Source organism: Temnothorax curvispinosus, unplaced genomic scaffold, assembly GCF_003070985.1.
Source record: "Temnothorax curvispinosus isolate PA1 unplaced genomic scaffold, ASM307098v1 QBEX01004768.1, whole genome shotgun sequence".
NCBI classification, from domain to species: Eukaryota; Metazoa; Arthropoda; class Insecta; order Hymenoptera; family Formicidae; genus Temnothorax; species Temnothorax curvispinosus.
This window is the reverse complement of record NW_020214548.1, coordinates 251,077-261,237: the sequence shown is the minus strand read 5'-3', so window position 1 is coordinate 261,237 and position 10,161 is coordinate 251,077. Positions and strand designations below refer to the sequence as shown.

Sequence of the window (10,161 nt, the reverse complement as noted above, 5' to 3'; positions counted from 1 at the left end):
ATATATATATATATATCTTATATATATATATATATAAGATATCTTTTAATAAAATATTAACTACAACCATATAACAAATATATTTCAATAATTATATTTAATAATTATAATTTATATATATATATAAATTAATTTATATTAATTTATATATAATTTATATATATATATTTAATTTATATATATATATATATATATATATATATATATCAGTTTCTCCTCATGCTTTGCGCGATGCGACGGAGACCAAAGTTACAGTTAAATTCAGCGAATAATCCTTCCTGGCTTAACGTTGTCGTTTTCGACAGCGACACAGTTGCGTGTAGTAAAAGGATCAACAGACATAGTGTAACGCGAGCTTTGCCTTATCATAAAATTATTCAAGTTGCAAGCCAAGTCAGCCAAGTGCTCATAAATTGACTTTCCCTCCTGTGTAATGCATTTCGCAAAACCGATAGAACGGTTGGAGAGACCTAAGGTCGAGCGTAAGAAATCAGAAAGTTCAATTGGCGAGACGCTTTAAGATTGCGAGTTAAAGTATCGGTGAACCTTTGGAGCTTTTATGATGCATTGCCAAAGTAAATGCAAGTACATTACACTGTAATACCGTCCGAGACATCTTCCGTTTTTTACGCTTAAGTTAAAACTCTATCGTCCGAGATATTTGTTTCTTTTTTTTTCTTTTTCCGTAGAAATCGGACAAAGTTGCGAAGAGAACGCGCATTTTAATCCATCTATAGACTATATTTACGCAACGATGAGGAAATCCATCGCGTTTTATCCGCGTTTCTCGCCACGCAACCCTCGCCTTTTATCACGCGAGTGCAAATGGAACGCTGGCTGTGCAAGTTGCCCTGATTACTAAAGGCAGCGTGAGCACACAACAGTTCTAACGAGATCACTACGCAGATGTGCATCGCGTATTTTCTTTACAAATTAGAGAACGATGTCGCGCAGGCGACAATGTGACGAAATTATTATAAATAAGATCTTTTTCGTTTTTTAAAGAGGATTTAATTCGTCTCATGTGGTGCAAAGCCGAAGATGGAACGACGTACGTCTCTCGGGACAACTCCGTTATCGCGAAACAGGTCAAAGTTTTTGCACGGCTTCGATGCGGTGCGATGCGCATGCAAAGTACCCGAAGAAGAAATCAGAAAAGCGGAACGGCAGCGGGCGGCATGGCATAGAGAGGGCGCGTCGCGTCGAAATGTCATCGTTTCCGGAAGTATGATCTTCTCGAAGCGACGTCGGTCTGAAAAATTACAATTTTAAAATCGACGCGCTCCAATCTCGAAACTGCATTATTTCCAAATCCCGGATATACGCTCCCTTCGATATTTGTTCATAGATTTCCAGAATATTATTCTGCAATATTTGTCTGAATTTCACGTACCATCGCATACTTCGAGAGAGAGAGAATGATATTTCTGTATAACGATTATATATACTTCATGAGAATAAAAATTTATAACGTTCCGCGTTTCTATTTCGGGACTCTTTTAAACATTTATATTTTAAAAAATACATTCATGTACTTATATGTGAAACGTTTATTTAAACGTAGTGCAGAGTAAGTACTGACTACTGTTGTGAGTAAATTCTATAAAATAAATGGCACTATTATTTATCACTTTCATCTATCAATTTTCATTGTATTCTTTTTGCCTTACTTACAAATTTTTCTTTAATGTACCATAATACATATATTTATTTTGTAATATACATGATCTCCAATTTCGTCACATTGTCTGTTGTTTTTTATTTATGAAAAAAATATTTTTGTCGTACATTTATTTTATAGAATAGCGGAATACTCCCAGCTCAATTTATCAGTCAGTAAGTAAACATTTTTTTTGTTCAAACAACCTCCCGATGTAATGAACTGAATGGAGGCGATAATGGTGCTGGGAAGAGAGCTTATCGTAAATATGCGAACAATAAGCGCACATGTTGCCAGATTTAGAGACATCGTCCGCGTTTAAAGGCGATCAAGCCGTAACGCGTGGGTGAGTCTGCGAAGTTGATTACATCTTCAATCTTGTGAGCGATAAACTCCCATGTTACGTAGACACATTAAAATTGTTTTAAGAATTAATATTACAAAAGTATCTTATTAGTTCCTTGAATTATTATTGTAGAAATATACATTTAAAACAGCGTAAGATTATTAAAATTTTTGTACATTAAATTGAATAATTTATATTATAAATATAACATAGATTGTGTTATTAAATTTCCTCTTTTTCCAAATTTATATTACATTACTCCACTCCACTCCACTCCACTCATTATATGTTAAAGACGAATTTTTTTATCTACAACGATTTGCGATTTTTATTCGAGATTTAACTAAAATCATCCGAAATCCAGTAATCTTTCTACATTATGCTAAAACTGTTTTAAAATAGGAAAATAAACTGAAGTTTGGAGTAACTCCTAAAGTGATAAATCGTGACTAAAAATACGAAAGGAATTATAGTAGTGCCATTTGATGATGTAGTTGCGACGTGGTACCTCGCTATCGATCCGATTACAAAAATACGATAATATTTTAAAGACCGGACTGAGTTTATCTGTTTTCTAATGCAATCGATTGAAATAATCCTATTGATGCCGGTATTAGGGAGCACAATGAAATGCATTATTGTAAAACGAAACCATCGTAAAACGCCTAATCTAATTTACCTGATGAACTTATGTAAGTTGCAATTTGCCGCAATATCTCTGTGCCTCATGCATGAAACAGCAATTTATATAACTCCTTTTCGCGTGCAAAGATTGGGATATCGTTGAGCCAGTCATAAATAGAGTCAATGAGTTCGAATAGTGCAATCGTATCACGCGCAAGATTGATAATGTGCAAGTTAGTTTTAACGTAGGTATATCACCAGTCTATTCTACACAATATGATGAAGAGAATTAAGTACTACGCAATGTATTTTAATATGTATAAATTAATATATATGAACCATAGACGTTACGTCTATGATATGAACATATCTCATTTGCTGTAACAACGACATAACTAAAAAACAATGTTTTTTAAAAAATAAGCTTGAATGTTGTAAATTGTCAAAATTTTGTAATATCATTTTTAAATGTAATTGTAGTGTAATAATTGTTTAGAATAAAAATATACTAGCTATTCTCATTCAGTGTACTGAATCCGCATCAATCTTTTACAGACAACTAAAAAAATATTATAGCAAAAAGCGATATACTTTTGGCACGTCAAGAATGTTTTATTTTATTTTTATCGATCAAAAGTTAGACGATATATCTGAGAAAATTACTTTACAATTTTACTATTTCTTCAAACTATTGGAATTTAATTATACGCAACAAATAGTATTTAGAGCTTTAGATCGCGCTAATTGCATAATAAGCATACATAACCACTTATTATTTATGATTTCCAGTAGTATATGACAAAACTGTTTCTGCTATTATGCCCAGAAATTGCGATGATCACTTTTGATTGCTTAATTTCACGTGATTCGCTTCGAGACTTTTATTATATGTATAGTAAGTAGCCAATCTTGCGCGAAGTTAATTGAGTTTGTAAACGTTCGCGGTGCGGCGATTCGTTAAGATATTCAGCGCGCGAATGCGTTTCACGTCATCCCGCGGCGACTTCACGGACGTGTTTAATAAACGGCGGTTTATCTGTCGGACGTTGGCCTCGCAAATGGTTCGGATCGCTGTTGCCCGTTCTAGACTGGAGGATGAGCCGACTCTCGGCTCATCCGAGTGAGTGGTGTAAACGGGTAAAAATCTATAGGTTATGTATAGTTTATGTCACGTACACTATAGAAGGCGGATGAGCCGAGAGTCGGCTCATCCTCCAGTCTAGAACGGGCATGTAGGATCTCTCGGCGATGCAGTAGGCAAGAAATACGGATACGTATTGACACGTGATAAATCGTTAATGCCGACTCGTGCCGAGCGCGCATTTGCGCCCGAGGTGCGCTTTCAATTAGGCCATCGATAAAATCGCGCAACCTGTTATCCTGTCGAGCATCGAACACATGGAGCGCTCGATAAAGAAAAACACTTAGCCACGAGATGTGCGCATAATATTATAAATTATATTAATGTTTGCGGCGAAGGCATCGATCGCGCGGCTCGCCTGGTAACCGCGGAATTACACTGGGACATGTATTTATTAAGTGTAGCGATGCAATTTGCATTTTGCGTCGGTAAAACTCGCACGCCAATGGTTTAATTGAATTCTTGAGCAATGCCCGCAGGTGGTGTCTCCGGCCCCGGCCGCGTATATTTTTTTAAACGTGACGATAAACGTGCCACGCAATTAAGGAGACTCATGCTTGACTCAATGATCTTCGAAGAAATTTGATGAGTTTAATGATCTTTGAAGAGGAGAAAATGTCAAAGTAACGACTTGGCCAGTATGATATGACGTGACGATTAATTATTAAAATACATATATTGATTACTTTCCATAAAAATAGTCAAAATGTAAATATTTTGAAAGAATAAATCCAATTCTTCCTCGATCCAAATCCGTTTCTCGAGCATAATTCTTCTTATCTGTGAATTTAATAATATTATATTCTATAATTAAAAATATTGGTCAGTACAATATCATAGGTGTATATATATGTACAATAATATTTAAATAATTTCATCAAATAAACAGTTAGTAATATGTAATTTATATAGGAAAGCGTAAAACTCGTATTCAGTTTCAGTTATAACACGGAATAATTACAGTATCCATAATAAATTATGCTCACATCTGTTATATGGAGGAGAATAGAATTACATCCTCCATTGTTTACATCAAACATATACACAACGATAAAGCAAGCAATAAATTTTCATTATACAATATCAAAATCTGGAAACAATTTCACGATAACTGCGCGCAGTTTCATTGAAGATTCCTTATCATCATAAATTACTTTATGAATTACTGAGATTGTCTTGTTAGTGTTTCATTTTGCTATATCCGGATTTATTTCTTCATCGCGATGTATAAGAGCAAAACAAATGTCATTTATCAGCATATCAAAAAGAAAAAAAAACGATTTGTACATTACGATACACACAAATGTGTATCGTAATAATCGCGACGATTTTGTGTGCTTTATCGTAATATAAGTAATTATCGGACGAAAAAAAAAATAAAGAAAAACCGACGGCACGTCTTGGTTGCGATACGGTACCCGGCTATAGCTGTGAAAAGTCACGTCTGACCTTATCGGCCTACGTAAAAAGCTCGTAATTTAGGTAAATGACAATCGATAGCTATTCCGAGACACGTGCTAAGTGCGCGCTCTGACAAATGGTAACGTGTATTATGGAAAATGTATATCACGTATGAAGCGTCAGAAAGTTTGTGTTTGCAAGACCTTAAGGTGCCAATTCATGAGACGCTGAAAATGAGCGTCAACAAGGTGAACGTGGTGGTTTCGCCAGAAATTCAAAGAAATGAAGTTAAATTTGTGTTTAATATTCAGCGTTGTCGCTGAATCGCCGTTAATCGTCCCAGTACAATCAAACATAGACTTCGAAATACGTAAAATATTAATTATTTTCAAGTAATATCTTCAAGTAATAATATTTTATGGATAATATGTATATAAATAAAAGATATTATTTCAAAAAATTTTTGCTTGCTGAAAATGAGCGTCGAGCGTTAACGTGAAAAGGCATCTTTATCATCTACGAACGGCTTATGATTGACTTCCCTGGCCTCCGAATCCACCGACGCCTTCGGAGATGCTTATCATTCAGCTCATTAATTATCATCACTATGTAGATAAAGCAACATTATTGCTTGTAAAAATAAGGAACGAGATGAGAAAACAATTTTACATCCTATAGTCAATTTTTGTTACTTCGAAATAATATTGCAGAAACGTCCGCGTATTCAAAAATACATTTTTGAAATAGTTTGCGTTAGTATTACGGAGCTACCCAAAGTTATTTCAATTTAAAAAGCGCTTGTAATTACGTTGACTGCATTACAAGTTCAAGATATGGCTTGTTATTTTTCTATACTTTCTTTCTCTTTTTCTTGTTAGTTTCTTATAACATTTTATTATTGTCCAAATCTCTACACAATAATAAATAATGAAATCAAATTTTGAATAATAATCAATGGATTTTAAAATATATGTATAGAAATACACAGGCCTTTAATTTTGTAATAACAGAACAAAGATATGACAATTGTCGTCTCATATAATCGCGGGCATATGCCCGTTCTAGACTGGAGGATGAGCCGACTCTCGGCTCATCCGAGTGAGTGGTGTAGACGGGTAAAAATCTATAGGTTATGTATAGTTTATGTCACGTACACTATAGAAGGCGGATGAGCCGAGAGTCGGCTCATCCTCCAGTCTAGAACGGGCATAAGGTATTAAAAAAAAAAAAAAAATAAAGTCAACTATCGCGGGACTGTAACGTTTTTAGCTGTATTGGGTGTTTTCGTAGAATCTGATTTAAAGTTGAGACGGCGCAGGTTGCGGATTTTCTAGGAAAGTTACTCACCCTCAACGTAACGGAATTCCGACGAAGGACGGTCCCTTTGATGTGATGTCGGAAAAAATCCCGCGAGATGCAGCAAGAAATATGTGAACGAAGGAGAATAAAAAGCGTTTCGAGATCGATCCGACGACCCGACGACCCGACGATGAACGGTAGTTCTTCTCGATCGCGCACTCAATCACTAGATATCCTTCCACCTGCGAATAAAGGTCAATGATTCGTCCGGTTATCGAAGATTTTGCACCGTGTTATTCCATCATGCTTCTTCTCGTATATCTTTTCCAGCAACCATTTTTGCAAACGGCGAAGGTGTCCCGCGCGAATACGTGATAACCGAAAATCGTACGCACTCTCGTTCGTCCTTGTCAAAAATTTACATTTCACAAGTGACACGAACGAGAACGGTGTAAGATCTATACATGAAATTACAGAATCTATAAATTATAGAGACGCGCGATTTTCAATGAGCGCTCGTCGTAGTGATTGTAAAATAGAAACGTATTTTTCTAACAAAATTTTGACAATAACTTTAAATAATTTTTTTAATATTAAGTCTAAATAAAGTCCTTAAAAAGAAATTTATAAGTATCTTGTAAATGTATAAAGATTATTAAAAAATATAGAACCATATATATTTAGAAGTAATTAAATATACGTGTTTCAGATGTATATTAGATACATAAATAATTTTATAATCTTAATCTCCCCGAAATCATCTTATACGCGTTACACGTCCAAGAAATAATTAGAGGAATAATTGAAAATAATTGGAAAGTTAACGAGCCTTTCTTTTAGATACACCGTTACCTTAATTTCCAAGAAGCTTATTAATTATTAACCCAAATAAAGTACAATGTTTTGAATCATATATGGACGCGACCGCGATGTTATATATCTACAACGCGCTAAATGAGGTCAAAAAGAGGTGGGTCAGTAAATATGACCTCGGTCCATTCTGACGTAAGGGACACCGTCGTGTGGATGAGCTGGTGCTCCAGGCTGACAGGCTGTGTTTTGTTCAGTATCTACCGTTTTACTAACTCATATATAAGTTTGACTTTTATAATTTAGCAGATCGCAGTAAGCTACGTCTGAATATTGTAAATAACGGAATAATGGACATTACGTGTCTCAAAACTATGTAGAGTAGATTGCTATTTTTTCAATTCCATAAATGTAGAAAAATAAGCGACAAATTGTACTATAAAGAAGATATGCGTAGTTCATTATTTAAAAATATCGATTTTATCGCGAATAAAATTTTATGATGCAGTCGATCAAAATTTTCATAATATATGGTCTGCAATTATGTTGCACATGTGAAACATCATGCGTAATTTGTGTAATGTAAATAATATTATAATGAATATTTCAAACAATAAAAGGATTTTTACAAAAATTAATTTGCTTAATGAAAAATAAATAGCATTTCGATCGTACAGCTCGTTGCGCGTATAACCAGCAAACTTATCGCTAAATCATTCAGATTCTTTTATATTGAATATAATTTCATATAACAATTACAAGTACAAATTTTGATAACAATATAAAACCTATATTTTAAAGAAATATTTTTAAAAAAAATTTTTTAAGAACCAAATAAAATACAGAAACACATTCTGTTAATAAAGCTAATTTGAGTATTATCTCACATATCACCGGTAAATCTTTCCTGCTAAACGCTGAAATTTAGCGTTCCACAATTTTAAAGAAAATTTTTAGACAAATTTAATTTTTAAGTTTATTCGCGATATGATTAATGGATCACTATGAAGAGCGCGATCTATCTCATTTAGCATCTAATGGCAGACACACAAAACTGAAATTTTATTTCCGATTGTTGTGAAGTGCCCCGGACGCACCGATAGCAGAACGAAACGCGATACTAACAGCGTTAAGCGATGAAGATGACGACAATGTTAAGAAATAATCGAAGTTCAGGAAGATCGTGAGTACATTGCGCGCGCGACCGGGCGGGAAACGCTCGTGCTGCACGATAGATCGCGATATACACTCGATCGGGTCCCCCTTTTGCCGCGCGCGCGAGAGAATTTGCGATATATCCGCCTCTACTGAGAACGCACACCACGCACACGGATCCGGATACGAAACGCGTGCGTAACGCCTGATGCGGAGGAAGCGCAGCCACTGAGCGCCGGGGGGTTGCCGCGCGCCAGGCGCCCCCGACACAGCCCGCTCCGTTGGAACTGGTAAGCGATGGTGGGGGCTGGTCGCGTCAGGGCTGATTCGTAACCTGCACGAGCCCCGTAGACGAGGGCTTTACAAATGTATTGAGTTACATAAAGAAAAACAAGCGAATCCTGTGCTTGTATTTATTTGCCACTTTCGCGGGGGCGAATAAAAATTCGCTTTAAAGAGATTTAAAAAAATAATTGTTTATACTATCAGAGTGTTTGCTTGCTCCCGAAATTAAAGCAGAGACTTCTATAATAATTCATGCAAACTGCATTGAAGATATATCGCTCATTATTTGGTACAACAATGATAGAACTAAAAAAATAACATTTTTGGTCACGTCATTTTGTTTGCAAAAGAATATTGAGAATTTAATACACTGAATGAGGAGCTAATATATTGTTAGATACTTTTACTCTTCTACAATCATCAGTTATTACGCCAAAATCGCATTTAAAAATAATATTACTAAATTTTAATGGTTTAAAACATAAATTGAGTTTTTGGAAAACTTTGAGTTATGTCCATTGTTGTTCTAGCAAATGAGCGATATAAACAATAAAAAAATGCAGACTCTATGTTTAATTCTGTATTTAACGAACTTTTGTACTTAAAGGGGGAATCTACTTTAGCCGGGTGAAAAATGATGATTTTTTGGGAATTTTTTACAAGAAAACTATAAGTGATATTGGATTAATTTTTTTTGTAATATGGAAAGGCATTTTTAAAGAAAAAAAAATTTTTTTTTTTCAGTTACGTTAATTTTTATTATATTGACGGACAATTTTGTAGCGCAATGTTGGTAGCGCAACGGTTAGCTGCGTACAGTGTAGCAACGAGCTGAGTAATCTGAAAGCAAAAAATAAAAATTTTCTTTAAAGCTTAATCAATTACGCAGGGATTGAACCTACTTGCAAATAAAAATATGAAAAATTGAAGAAGTTACAGCAATCGTAAGAAAAGTGACATTTTTTTTTATCAAAAAATCGATCTTCTGTTGTTGATAAAAATGTTATAAATAAATAATAAAATGTAAACGTAGGTTCAATCCCTGGAGAAAATTGTAAGGAATTGAATCATGCTTGACGAAAGTTATTTGAGTGATTATTTTTTGAGTTATCTTGTACGCAAAGTTGGAAAAAGTGGTTTTGAGAAAAACGCGTTTAAAGTTTATTTTTTTGCTCTCAGCCAAAAAAGCACGTAAAAATGCATGCAAATTTTAGTATAAAGGTTTTTGAAGTCGCTGAATCCAAATTTGATATCAGATTTTTAAAATTCAAAATGGCGGATTTAATATGGCGGATCAAAAGAGTCTCAGTCTCGGTCTCAGTTGAATAAAGAAATGAAGTTTTGGATGTTTTCACGATACTTACAGTTAAATAACGCTCAATCCGCTATTCCGGGCCCATCTAAAATGCCTTCCTCTTTTTCGTAGAACTCCTGTTCGGC

The 10,161-nt window shown here is 34.8% G+C and overlaps 1 protein-coding gene across 13 annotated transcripts in view; it reads right to left on the bottom strand.

Annotated features, from left to right (window-relative positions):
• The window catches only part of LOC112453921, a 133,779-nt gene extending 125,134 nt beyond the window's left edge, over positions 1–8,645 (bottom strand). For 8 of the 13 annotated variants that reach the window (XM_025014960.1, XM_025014953.1, XM_025014967.1 and 5 more), the window contains exons 1-2: positions 8,407–8,645; positions 6,520–6,713 (exon numbers count right to left, since the gene is read on the bottom strand). The gene's annotated coding sequence lies outside the window, so the exon portion shown is untranslated. Of the gene's footprint in view, positions 1–6,519; positions 6,878–7,460; positions 7,553–7,642; positions 7,658–8,406 lie in introns of those variants that run through there. The other 5 variants (XM_025014956.1, XM_025014954.1, XM_025014955.1 and 2 more) reach the window with 5 other exon arrangements.
• Between the last annotated feature and the right edge of the window lie 1,516 nt (positions 8,646–10,161).